The sequence below is a fragment of the Bos indicus x Bos taurus genome, chromosome 7 (genome assembly GCF_003369695.1).
Source record: "Bos indicus x Bos taurus breed Angus x Brahman F1 hybrid chromosome 7, Bos_hybrid_MaternalHap_v2.0, whole genome shotgun sequence".
In the NCBI taxonomy this organism is placed as follows: domain Eukaryota; kingdom Metazoa; phylum Chordata; class Mammalia; order Artiodactyla; family Bovidae; genus Bos; species Bos indicus x Bos taurus.
This window is the reverse complement of record NC_040082.1, coordinates 62,499,968-62,513,344: the sequence shown is the minus strand read 5'-3', so window position 1 is coordinate 62,513,344 and position 13,377 is coordinate 62,499,968.

The window sequence follows — 13,377 nt, the reverse complement described above, 5'->3', positions numbered from 1 at the left end:
ACATTTGCTGAATGAATGAAGGAGCCATCACACCAGTGCCCAGGGTCAGAACCTGCCTGCTCACAAAGGTGACCTCTGTCAACCCAGCAGGGCTGCCTGGTGCTCCTTTTAGTCTTCATCCAAGGGCCAGAATTGGTAAAAAAGAGGTCAGGGAAACCTGGATGAGCAATTGGGAGAAGAGGGCTAAGGATGTGGGGAAGGAGGAATGACCTCTGAGAAGTAGGAGACAGAATGCCTACTATCTAGCAGTCTCCTGATCTGAGATGTCAAGGGCTCCTGTCTGAGTGTTAAGGACAAGACGCTTGGTCTGTCAGTGCAAGATTCCAGCTGTCATCAATGGCCATTTTCTATGCTTTAACTTGGGTTGAATTTCATAAAGAAAAGGGAGAAAGAAATCTAAATCCCATCCACTTTGCTCTTTCATTTGAAAGGGCTTTGTCTGTGTCTGGATGCACGTGACTGAAATCCACAAGTGTGGAGCTCTCCCTTCATTCTTATACCAGAATCTGTGATTCCTGATATATGTGGGAGTCTGTGTAATATAGTGTTTCAAAGGATTTGAAATCAAAATTCTGCTACTTGTTAGCTGTGTGACCTGTTAGTAAACTCTCTAAGCCTCTGTTTCTTTATCAGCAAAACAAGGGGACATACTCCTAATAAACGTACAATAAATGTTAGCATAGGTAACAGGTAAAGAAAAAAACACCCCTCTCAGACTTAACCTCTGTTGGCCAGTTAGTCTCACAATTATGCAAATTTGAATTAATTCATTTGTTTATAAACGCATTCATCTGACACATCTGTGTCAGTCACTGCAGTGTAGTTGCTGAGACCACAGACTTTGAAGGTCAACTATCTGGGTTTAAATTCTTGCTCAGATATTTGCTGGCTGGGTCACCTTGAGCAAGTTACTTAACCTCTCTACTCCTCAAACTCTCGTCTGAAAAGAGGGTGCGCTAATGATATTTATTTCATTGGTAACTGTGAGGATTTAAATTAATGCATTGAAAGTGAAAGTGAAGTTGCTCAGTTGTGTCCGACTCTTTGTGACCCCATAGACTGTAGACTACCAGGTTCCTCTGTCCATGGGATTTTCTAGGCAATAGTACTGGAGTGGATTGCCATTTCCCTCTACAGGGGATCTTCCTGACTCGGGGCTCGAACCCGGGTCTCCCACATTGTAGACAGACGCTTTACCATCTGAGCCACCAGGGAGGTCCAATGAATGCATTAAGAAGATGGAAAACCTCCCACAAATACTAACCATTGTCCTGATTCTGAGTCAGGTACTGTGCTAGGGGGTGGAATATGGTGCTGAATAAAAATACATCCCTGACCTAACAAAGCTTACAATCCATCAGGCAGTATGGTTTACAAATAATGATACAAACATTAAGTGCTGAGAAGGCAGTGTCAAGGGAGCGATAAGCCCATGGAGCAGAGGCTTGATCTGGAATGGGTAAAGAAAGGCTTGAGGGAAGATGCCCCAGTGCAGTGACAGTCCAACCAGGTTGTGAGGATTAGGGCGATTTGGCCAGAATCTGAGGTAGAGGTGCAAAGGCCCTGGTGTTCACAGGAGCTGAGCAGGTTAGAAAAATGAGATGAGGCTGGTGTTGTGGGAAAGACAGAGGGTGACCAGGCTGGAGATGTGTGCAGACTTCAGAGGCAAGGTCAGGATTTTCAGCTTGATCCAAAGAGCATAGGAAGATACCAAGGGTTTTAAGTCCAGAGGTGGAGGGAGTGGGTGGTGGTATGGCCACTTTCTCACTGCCTTGTTCTATCTTTGGATTTATAGGGTGTGGTCAGAAATGGCCCTCTGGCCACTGAATCATCCTCATGCTTTCCTTCTGCTTATCTTCATTCTATAATCCATCTCAGATCAGTTCAGTTCAGTCACTCAGTCCTGTCCGACTCTTTGCAACCCCATGAATTGCAGCATGCCAGGCCTCCCTTTCCACACCAACTCCCGGAGTTCACTCAAACTCATGTCCATTGAGTCGGTGATGCCATCCAGCCATCTCATCCTCTGTTGTCCCCTTCTCTTCCTACCCCCAATCCCTCCCAGCATCAGGGTCTTTTCCAATGACTCAACACCTCGCATGAGGTGGCCAAAGTGTTGGAGTTTCAGCCCCAGCATCAGTGCTTCCAATGAACACCCAGGACTGGTCTCCTCTAGTATGGACTGGTTGGATCTCCGTGTAGTCCAAGAGACTCTCAAGAGTCTTCTCCAGCACCACAGTTCAAAGGCATCAATCTTCGGCGCTCAGCTTTCTTCACGGTCCAACTCTCACATCCATACATGACCACTGGAAAAACCATAGCCTTGACTAGACGGATCTTTGTTGGCAAGGTAATGTCTGCTTTTCAATATGCTATCTAGGTTGGTCATAACTTTCTTTCCAAGGAGTAAGCGTCTATTAATTTCATGGCTGCAGTCACCATCTGCAGTGATTTTGGAGCCCAGAAAAATAAAGTCTGACACTGTTACCACTGTTTCCCCATCTATTTCCCATGAAGTGATGGGACCAGATGCCATGATCTTCGTTTTCTGAATGTTGAGCTTTAAGCCAACTTTTTCACTCTCCACTTTCACTTTCATCAAGAGGCTTTTGAGTTCCTCTTCACTTTCTGCCATAAGGGTGGTGTCATCTGCATATCTGAGGTTATTGATATTTCTCCCGGCAATCTTGACTCCAGCTTGTGCTTCTTCCAGTCCAGCATTTCTCATGATGTACTCTGCATATAAGTTAAATAAGCAGGGTGACAATATACAACCTTGATGTACTCCTTTTCCTATTTGGAACCAGTCTGTTGTTCCATGTCCAGTTCTAACTGTTGCTTCCTGACCTGCATATAGGTTTCTCAAGAGGCAGGTCAGATGGTCTGGTATTCCCATCTCTTTCAGAATTTTCCACAGTTTATTGTGATCCACACAGTCAAAGGCTTTGGCATAGTCAATAAAGCAGAAATAGATGTTTTTCTGGAACTCTCTTGCTTTTTCGATGATCCAGCAGATGTTGGCAATTTGATCTCTGGTTCCTCTGCCTTTTCTAAAACCAGCTTGAATATCTGGAAGTTCATGGTTCATGTATTGCTGAAGCCTGGCTTGGGGAATTTTGAGCATCACTTTACTAGCATGTGAGATGAGTGCCACTGTATAGTAGTTTGAGCATTCTTTGGCATTGCCTTTCTTTGGGATTGGAATGGACACTGGCCTTTTCCAGTCCTGTGGCCTGCTGAGTTTTCCAGATTTGCTGTCATATTGAGTGGAGCACTTTCACAGCATCATCTTTTAGGATTTGAAAGAGCTCAACTGGAATTCCATCACCTCCACTAGCTTTGTTTGTAGTGATGCTTTCTAAGGCCCACTTGACTTCACATTCCAGGATGTCTGGCTCTAGGTAAGTAATCACACCATCATAATTATCTGGGTTGTTAAGATATTTTTTGTATAGTTCTTCTGTGTATTCTTGCCACCTCTTCTTAATATCCTCTGCTTCTGTTAGGTCCATACCATTTCTGTCCTTTATCGAGCCCATCTGTGCATGAAATATTCCCTTGTTATCTCTAATTTTCTTGAAGAGATCTCTAGTCTTGCCCATTCTGTTGTTTTCCTCTCTTTCTTTGCATTGATCGCTGAGAAAGGCTTTCTTATCTCTCCTTGCTATTCTTTGGAACTCTGCATTCAAATGGGAATATCTTTACTTTTCTCCTTTGCTTTTTGCTTCTTTTGTTTTCACAGCAATTTGTAAGGCTTCCTCAGAAGCCATTTTGCTTTTCTGCATTTCTTTTCCGTGGGGATGGTCTTGATCCCTATCTCCTGTACAATGTCACGAACCTCCGTCCATAGTTCATCAGGTAGTCTGTCTATCAGATCTAGTCCCTTAAATCTATATCTCACTTCCACTGTATAATCATAAGGGATCTTATGATCCATCTCAGCAGTCTCAAAGCCAGGAACAAATGTGGGAAATCTCTAGGGGCAAGACATTTAAAGCCTCAACCATTCTGTCTTGAATTCCCCCATATGAGGACACACTCTGAAGGAAAACGATGACACATCCTTGTCCTGTAATCCCACCCCCAGTGCCTCACACCATCTAAAGATGTGATATGAAGTTGTCCATCTTTTAAGGGTAAATGGGGAACAGTGACCACACTGATGTCTTCAGAAGTTCATCATGCCATACCCAGCTCACCTTTCACTCTGGTCTTTGTGGCTTTTGCAGGTGGGACTGGGCAGAGGGCCTGCCCATTGGGTTTTTGCCCTGAAGCCCTGGCATAATCAGGGAGAATCGCTCAACTATGTCCAACTCTTCCCAACCCCAAGGACTATACACTCCATGGAATTCTCCAGGCCAGAATACTGGAGTGGGTAGCCTTTCCCTTCTCCAGGGGATCTTCCCAACCCAGGGATAGAACCCAGGTCTCCCACATTGCAGGTGGATTCTTCACCAGCTGAGCTACAAGGGAAACCCAAGAATACTGGAGTGGGTGGCCTATCCCTTCTCCAGGTGATCTTTCTGACCCAGGAATTGAACTGGGGTCTCCTGCATTGCAGAGGGATTCTTTACCAACTGAGCTATCAGGGAGGCCCTGGCACAGCTTGCACCAAAATTATTTCTGATTTCAGGAAACTATATAGTTCACAGGGATGAGATGCTGTGACACAGCTTAGTTTTATTTCTGTGTTTTGCTTCTAGCAGCCATTTGCTCCCCCTCTTAGACTCTTTGCAAAGTTTCAGATTCCCTAAGAAGGACTGGAGCCATCTGCATTACAATACATTGTGTTCCTAGCCAAGGTGTCTGTGCTGGAGAAAGCCTCCCTTGATCAAAAGCTACAACTACTGTTGAGCTTTGGAACAGCATGGAACTTTCTTTACTACACCTGAGGAGTATTATTTCAAGAAGGAAACATTGCACTCTCAGCGTAACAAATCATAACTGTCAGATAGGCTGCCCATCTCTGGACGCATTAGGCACAAGACCAAACTCTCTGCTATCTTTCCTGGACCGCAGCTGATTTCTCGAGCACTGATTAAACAGCAAATGCAAAGTCTGTACCGACAAATATAGGTCATCTTCCCCTTTGATGACTGAATTGCTAGCGTGTGGGCCGGATGTCAGATCTCTGACAAGGTTTTGTTTTACATTCCAAACCAAGCAGGCTAGTCGAGTCTTCTGCCACCCACGTAGGTGCTGTCTCTTAAGCTCCCGCTGCACAAACTCAGCCCTCCCCTCCTTCCACAATCCGAGGACTAGAACCAAATGAAATACGGGTACAATTCAATTCAGATTCCGTTTAGGGAATATTTTGATTTTCTGGTTGAATAATTCTAGAAAAGATACAGGTTTAGTCCCGAGTCCAACTGGCTTATTGGATTTATATGTTTAAAAACAACTTTGATTTGCTTCATAGCTCACTTTAAAATAACCTGGGCTTCTTCCGACTCTGGAAATGGGTGTGACCTCTCCTCACTTTCTGCTCAGTGCTCAGTTCAAGACCCTGATGCCCCATGCATGAAGTGCTGTGAAGCTCAGTTCTGAAAAATAAATCTTTTAGGGTCCTTGTCTGACTGTGTTTGGGATCCAGGGAGAGCTGAAAAGGCCCAAGAAGCCCATTTTAAGCAGAGAGTTGGCCTACAGCCAGGTTTAATAAAAATAGCTTCACTTTGGGGCAGTGAACTTAAAACCAGCCATGTGTAGTGTGAGAGAAGCTTACCAGGTAGCAACCAGATACTTAGCAACTGATCTAAACTCCTGCAGGAAATAGAGAATTGACTGTAGTGGAATTCAAGTCATAAAGGTTAAAGTTTAGGGCTAAAGGTTAGCCTACAGATTAGAACTTCCCTGGTGGTCCAGGAGTTAAGACTTCACCTTCCAATGCACAGGGTTAGAGTTCAGTCCCCAGTTGGGGAGCTGAGATCCCACATTCCTCACGGTGAAAACACCAAAACATAAACCAGAAAGAATATTGCAACAAATTTAACAAAAACTTTAAAAATGGTACATATCCAACACACACAACTTAATAAAAACGGGCTAAAGGCCGCTCTGTGACCTCATATTGTGTGTCTCACCTTTCCTTGACCCCCTATAGTCTATAAATTCATTATTCTTCTTACTGTTTCCAGAACTAAGCACTGGGCCTAAGGCCTACTAGGTATTTGCCATGTGTAAATTGAAACCAAGTCTTATTTCGTAGAAACTAGGATTAGGTTCTCTGATAGCTCAGTTGGTAAAGAATCCGCCTGCAATGCGGGAGACCTGGGTAGGGAAGAGCCCCTGGAGAAGGGAAAGGCTACGCACTCAGTATTCTGGCCTGGAGAATTCCATGGACTATATAGTCCCTGGGGTCGCAAACAGTCGGACAGGACTGAGCGACTTGCAATTTCACTTTCACTTTCAGGATTAGGTTTGGATGCAAGGAACTGAGATCCCCTAAATGGTGACTTAAGATTGGGGTACTTAAAGTAGCTCCGAGGTCAGCAGTCCAGGGCTGACATGGTGTCTCATGGGGAGCCCCATTTTCCTTGTGCCATGTGTACAGTGTAGCCCTCCTTCCCCATCAAGGAAGGAAGAAGCCCACCTGCTCACTACTTTTTTAAAAATTTTACTTATTCATTATGAAATATACCACACATGCAGAAAAATGAATAAAATATATACAACTTGATACATTATTGTAAAGCAGGCAGATATATAATCAATATCTAAGTTAAGAAATAGAACTTTACCGGCACCTCCAAAGTTCCCATTTCAGGTTTCTGCCTAATCTCTCTCCTTATCACCCACCCCCCGAAAAAAACAAAAAAGAAAAGAAACTATGATCGTGACTTTTATAGTTGTCAGTTCATTACTTTTCTTTATAGTTTTATCAGTTTTGTTTATCCTAATTCACTACAGTTTTTTATTGTCTGTTGTAAAGTGTTTTTATAAATGAAATCATCTAGCATGCTTTGTTGTACATCTGATCCCTTTTGCTCAACATTACGTTTGTGAGATTCAGCCATATTGCTGTGTGGAGAATATGTCTGTTTTTATTGCTGTGTACCGTTCTGGTAAGTAAACAGTGGTACCTCCTTGAGTTACTAATTAGCATTTTCTTGATTACTAATGTAGTTAAGTACTTTTTCATGTGGATTTTAGCTGTTGGGATAACTTCTTATATGAACCACCTGCTCAGACTTCTCTTTGTTTAAAAAGATTTGCATTATCTTTTATTTATTTGTAAGAACTCTTTGTGTATTCTGGAGATGCTTTGTTAGTTACTGTGTTACACATATCTTCCCTTACTCCAAAGCTTGCCATTGCAAAAGACAAAGTATTTTGTCTTTCATATTTATATCTACAGTCCTGTTGAGATTGCTTTTTATGTATGTGTAAGGTAAGGTTACACCAGGGGCTTCCCTGGTGGCTCAGATGGTAAAGCGTCTGCCTGCAATGCGGGAGACCCGGGTTCGATTCCTCGGTCGGGAAGATCCCCTGGAGAAGGAAATGGCAATCCACTCCAGCACTCTTGCCTAGAAAATCCCATGGATGGAGGAGCTTGATAGGCTACAGTCCATGGGGTCGCAAAGAGTCGGACATGACTAAGTGACTTCACTTTCACTTTCAAGGTAAGGTCTAGGGAGCCACCACTGGTTATCCAGTGGTTCTAGTCACCATATATGAAAAAGTCCAGGCTCATCTCGCAAGGTCTGGGTGATGAGGTTTCTCCCCACTACCTACAGCACCAGGTTGGCATTTTTGGGGAGCTATGGATTTGGTACCTGGAACATGAGGCCTCTGGCCACTATGTTGTGTTCTCTGCTGCACCATTTGACCCTGGCGCAGCAAGCATTCCTGCTGTTGCCACACTTCCAAGGGCAATTTCCATGGAAGGAAGGCTGCTAGCTTCCTTGCCTTCATGTCCCCTGCCCTGGAGCACCAGAGCCCAGGCCTCCAGTCCAGCTCTGGCAGAGCACCAGCCACCTCGCCAGGGCCCCAAGGGCATTTCTTCATCCACCTGGATCGCAGAATGAAGATGATGCAGAGGAGAGCCACAGCTGACTCTGACAATCATGTTGCAAGAGTGAGAAAACATCATTTGTGAGATCAAGCCCGGAGCCTTTGGAGTGGAAGCACTGACTCCAAGACCCTAGAATACATGAGAACTAACTCTAAGGAGTATCAAATAGTGAAGACTCACACAAAGGAAACCTCTTGAATACAAGACTCGGCATCACCCAACCACCAATAGCACCCTGTGCAAGACCCCTCATCTAAACAACAAACAAAACAGAAATACAAACCCAATCACCAGCAGACAGGATTACCACCTCACTCAACCTTCATCAGAGGAAAAACAAACAAACAAAAACTTAGCACAAATCTCACAAATCTTGCACAAACCACTGGATCAAACTTACAAGGGAAGAAACCAAAGGGAAGAAAGAATTCAAACTTGAAGCCTGGGAAAAGGAACCCTCAAACACAATAAGTTAAAAAAATAATGAAAAGGCAGAGAAATACTACACAAATGAAGGAACAAACTAGAAACACAGAAGTCCAAATAAATGAAAAGGAAATAGGCTGAAAAAGAATTCAGAATAATGATAGTAAGGATGGTCAAAAACCTTGAAAACAAAACGGAGAAAATGCAAGAATCAATTAACAAAGACCTAGAAGAATTAAAGAATAAACATACAGAGACAAACAACACAAATACTGAAATTAAAAATACTCTAGAAGGAATCAATAGCAGAATATCTGAAGCAGAAGAAGGAATCAGTGAGCTGGAAGATAAAATGGTGGAAATAATGAAAAGAATTGAGGATAGTCTCAGAGACCTCTGGGACAACATCAAATGCACCAACATTCAAGTTATAGGGGTCAAAAAAGAAGAAGAGAAAAAGAAAGGGTATGAGAAGATTTTTTAAAAGATTATAGTTGAAAATTTCCCCAACATGGAAAAGGAAATAAGTGAGTCAAGTCCAAGAGGCACAAAGAGTCACATACAGGAAAAACCCAAGGAGAAACATGCCAAGACACATACTAATCAAACTAACAAAGACTAAACACAAAGAATATTAAAAGCCACAAGGGAGAAGCAGCAAGTAACATACAAGGGAAACCCCATGTGCTTAACAGCTGATCTTTCAGCAGAAAACCTGCAGGCTGGAAGGGAATGGCAGGATATATTTAAAGTACTGAAAGGGAAAAAATCTATAACCAAGATTACAAATCCAGCAAGGATCTCATTCAAAATTGATGGGGGAATAAAAAGCTTTTCAGACAAGCAAAAGTTTAGAGAATTCAATACCACCAAATCAGCTTTACAACAAATGTAAAAGGGACTTATATAGTCAAGAAATACAATAGAAGAAAAGAGGTCTACAAAATCAACCCCAAACAATTAAGAAAATGGCAATAGGAACATATATATCAATAATTACTTTAAATGTAAATGGATTAAATGCTACAACCAAAAGAAACAGACTGGCTGAATGGATACAAAAACACGGCCCATATATATGCTTTATACAAAAAACCCACTTCAGACCTAAAGACACAGATAGACTGAAAGTGGGAGGATGGAAAAATATATTCCATGCAAATGGGAAGCAAAAGAAAATTGGAGTAGCAATCCTCATATCAGAAAAAATAGATCTTAAAGAATTTTATAAGAGATAAGGAAGGACACTACATAATGATTAAGGGATTGATCCAAGAGAAAGACATAACAATTATAAATATCTATGCACCCAACATAGGAGCACCTCAATGCATAAGACAAACACTAACAGACATAAAAGGAGAAATTGACAGTAACACAATAATAGTAGGAGACTTTAACTCCCCACTTACATCAATGGACAGATCATCAAAACAGAAAATTAAAAAAGAAACACAGGTCTTAAATGATGCATTAGATGAGATGGATATCATTGATAACTTCAGGACATTCCATCCAAATACAGAAGAATATACCTTCTCAAGTGCACATGGAACATTCTCTAAGACAGACCACATCTTGGGTCACAAATCAAACCTCAGTAAATTTAAGAAAATTGGAATTGTTTCAGGCACCTTCTCTGACCACAATGCTATGAAACTAGATATCAATTACAAGAAAAAAAAACTGTAAGAAACACAAACACGTGGAGATTAAACAATATTACCTTAAGAACTAGAAAGACATTGAATAAGCAACATAACTTTACCCCTAAAACAACTGGAAAAAGAGCAAAAACAACCTAAAATTAGTAGAAGGAAAGAAATTATAAAGATCCAACCAGAAATAAATGAAAAAGAAGTGAAAGAAGCAATAGTAAAGATTAATAAGACTAAAAGCTGTTTTCTTTGAGAAGATGAACAAAATTGACAAACCTTTTGCCAGACTCATCAAGAAAAAAAGAATCAAATCAATAAAATTAGAAATGAAAAAGAAGAGGTTACAACAGACAGTGCAGAAATATAAAGGATTATAAGAGACTATTATGAACAACTATATAGCAATAAAATGGATAATCTGGAAGAAATTGACAGATTCTTAAAAAAGTTCAATCTTCCAAGACTGAACCAGGAAGAAATGGAAATTATGAACAATCCAATTACAAGCATTGAAATTGAAGCTGTGATTAAAAAAAAAAAAAAATCTCCCAAAAACAAAAGCCCAGGACCAGATGGCTTCACAGGAGAATTCTTTGAAACATTTCAGTTCAGTTCAGTTCAGTTTAGTCGCTCAGTCGTGTCCGACTCTTTGTGACCCCATGAATTGCAGCACGCCAGGCCTCCCTGTCCATCACCAACTCCTGGAGTTCACTCAGACTCATGTCCATCAAGTCAGTGATGCCATCCAGCCATCTCATCTTCTGTCATCCCCTTCTCCTCCTGCCCCCAATCCCTCCCAGCATCAGAGTCTTTTCCAATGAGTCAACTCTTCACGTGAGGTGGCCAAAGTACTGGAGTTTCAGCTTTAGCATCATTCCTTCCAAAGAAATCCCAGGGCTGATCTCCTTCAGAATGGACTGGTTGGATCTCCTTGCAGTCCAAGGGACTCTCAAGAGTCTTCTCCAACACCACAGTTCAAAAGCATCAATTCTTCGGCGCTCAGCCTTCTTCACAGTCCTACTCTCACATCCATACATGACCACAGGAAAAACCATAGCCTTGACTAGACGGACCTTTGTTGGCAAAGTAATGTCTCTGCTTTTAGAGAAGAGTTAATGCCTATCCTTCGAAAACTCTTTCAATAAGTTGCAGAGGAAGGAACACTTCCAAACGAATTCTACGAGGCCACCATCACCATGATACCAAAGCCAGACGAAGACAACACAAATTAAAAAAACCACAGGCCAATATCACTGACGAACATAGATGCAAAAATCCTCAACAAAATTTTAGCAAACAGAATTCAGAAACACATCAAAAAGCTCACACACCATGATCAAGTTGGATTTATTCCAGGAATGCAAGGATTCTTCAATATACACAAATCAATCAATGTGATATGCTATATTAACAAATTGAAAGATAAAAACCATATGATCATATTAATAGATGCAGAAAAAGCCTTTGACAAAATTCAGCACCCATTTATGATTAAAACTCTTCAAAAATGGGAATAGAAGGAACCTACCTCAACATACTAAAGGCCATATATGATAAGCCTACAGCAAACATTATTCTCAATGGTGAAAACCTGAAAGCATTCCCCCTAAGATCAGGAACAACACAAGGGTGTCCACTTTCACCACTGTTATTTAACATAGTTCTGGAAGTCCTAGCAACAGCAATCAGAAAAGAAAAAGAAATGAATCCAGATCAAAAAAGAAATAGTAAAGCTCTCACTGTTTGCAGATGCCATGATACTGTCTGTAGAAAACCCTAAAGATAGTATCAGAAAATTACTAGAGCTAATCAGTGAATTTAGCAAAGTTGCAGGACCCAAAATCAATACACAGAAATCACTTGCATTTCTATCTACTAACAATGAAAAATCAGAAATAATAATAAATTAAAATAAAATTAAAAAAAAAAGTCCATCATCTCCCTTACTGCTCTGCGACGTCACTGTTTACCTTAATCAAGTGTCTGTATACGCATGGATCTCTTTTTCAGCTCTCTGTTCTACTGCATTGAGTTATTTGTCTCTCCTGGATTCAGTGTTGTTGTTGTTTAGTTGCTAAGTCATGTCTAACTCTTTTGTGACCCCATGGACTGTAGTCCACCAGGTTCTTCTGTCCATGGGGTTTCTCACAAAGAATACTGGGATGTGTTGCATTTCCTTCTCCAGGGGATTTCCCTGACACAGGACCAGAACCTGCAGTTCTGCATTGGCATATACATTGTAAAAATTACTGTAGTAATTTTATAGTAGTAACTTTACAGTAGATCTTGATCTCAAGTAGACTCTTTCCTTTTCTTTTCTTTTTTTCCCTTTGAGAGTCTTAGCTTTTCTTTTCTTTTTTTTTTAATTTCTATATAAATTTCAGTCAGTTTGTCAAGTTATACACACACATGTACACCTCATACACTTGTTGGGGTTTTGGTTGGAATTTCATTAAACTTATAGATGAAATTTGGAGAGAAGTGATTTCTGACAATACTGAGTTTTCAAATCCAAGAATGTGGCACATCTCTTTTTTTAGTTAGGTCTTTAATTTCTCTGAATAATGTTACAGTTTTCTATATGAAGCTCTTACACATAGGTTATTCCTAAATATTTGATAGTTTTAACTTTATTGTATATAAATTCTTTTTAAAATTTCACCTTTTAACTGATATATAGAAATTCAGTTAATATTTATATTTTGATCTTATAACCAACAATTTTTCTAAACTCAATTATTATTTTAATTATTTCTTTGTGGATTACTTTGGGTCTTTACATATATAATTATATCTATAAATTATCTTAAGTAGTGTAGGTCTGTTGAAGTTTTCTATTTTTTCTTTGGTCTATTTTATTAACTTCTGTTTGAATCTCATTCTTTCTGCTTTCTTTTTGTTTATTTGCTCTTCTTTTTGTGGTTTAAGATAGAAATTGAGATTATCAATTTGAGTCCTTTCTTTACTAATAGAGCCTTTTAAATTTATTCTTCTAAATATTGCTTGAGCTGTATCCCAATATTTTTGATGTTTGTATTCTTATTGTTAACCAGTTCAAATATTATCTAATTTCACATGTGATTTCTTTTTAAAAACCAAAAAAGAACCTATTATTTATAATTATGTTGCTTACTCCTTGGAAGAAAAGTTATGACCAACCTAGATAGCATATTCAAAAGCAGAGACATTACTTTGCCAACAAAGGTTCATCTAGTCAAGGCTATGATTTTTCCAGTGGTCATGTATGGATGTGAGAGTTGGACTGTGAAGAAAGCTGAGCGC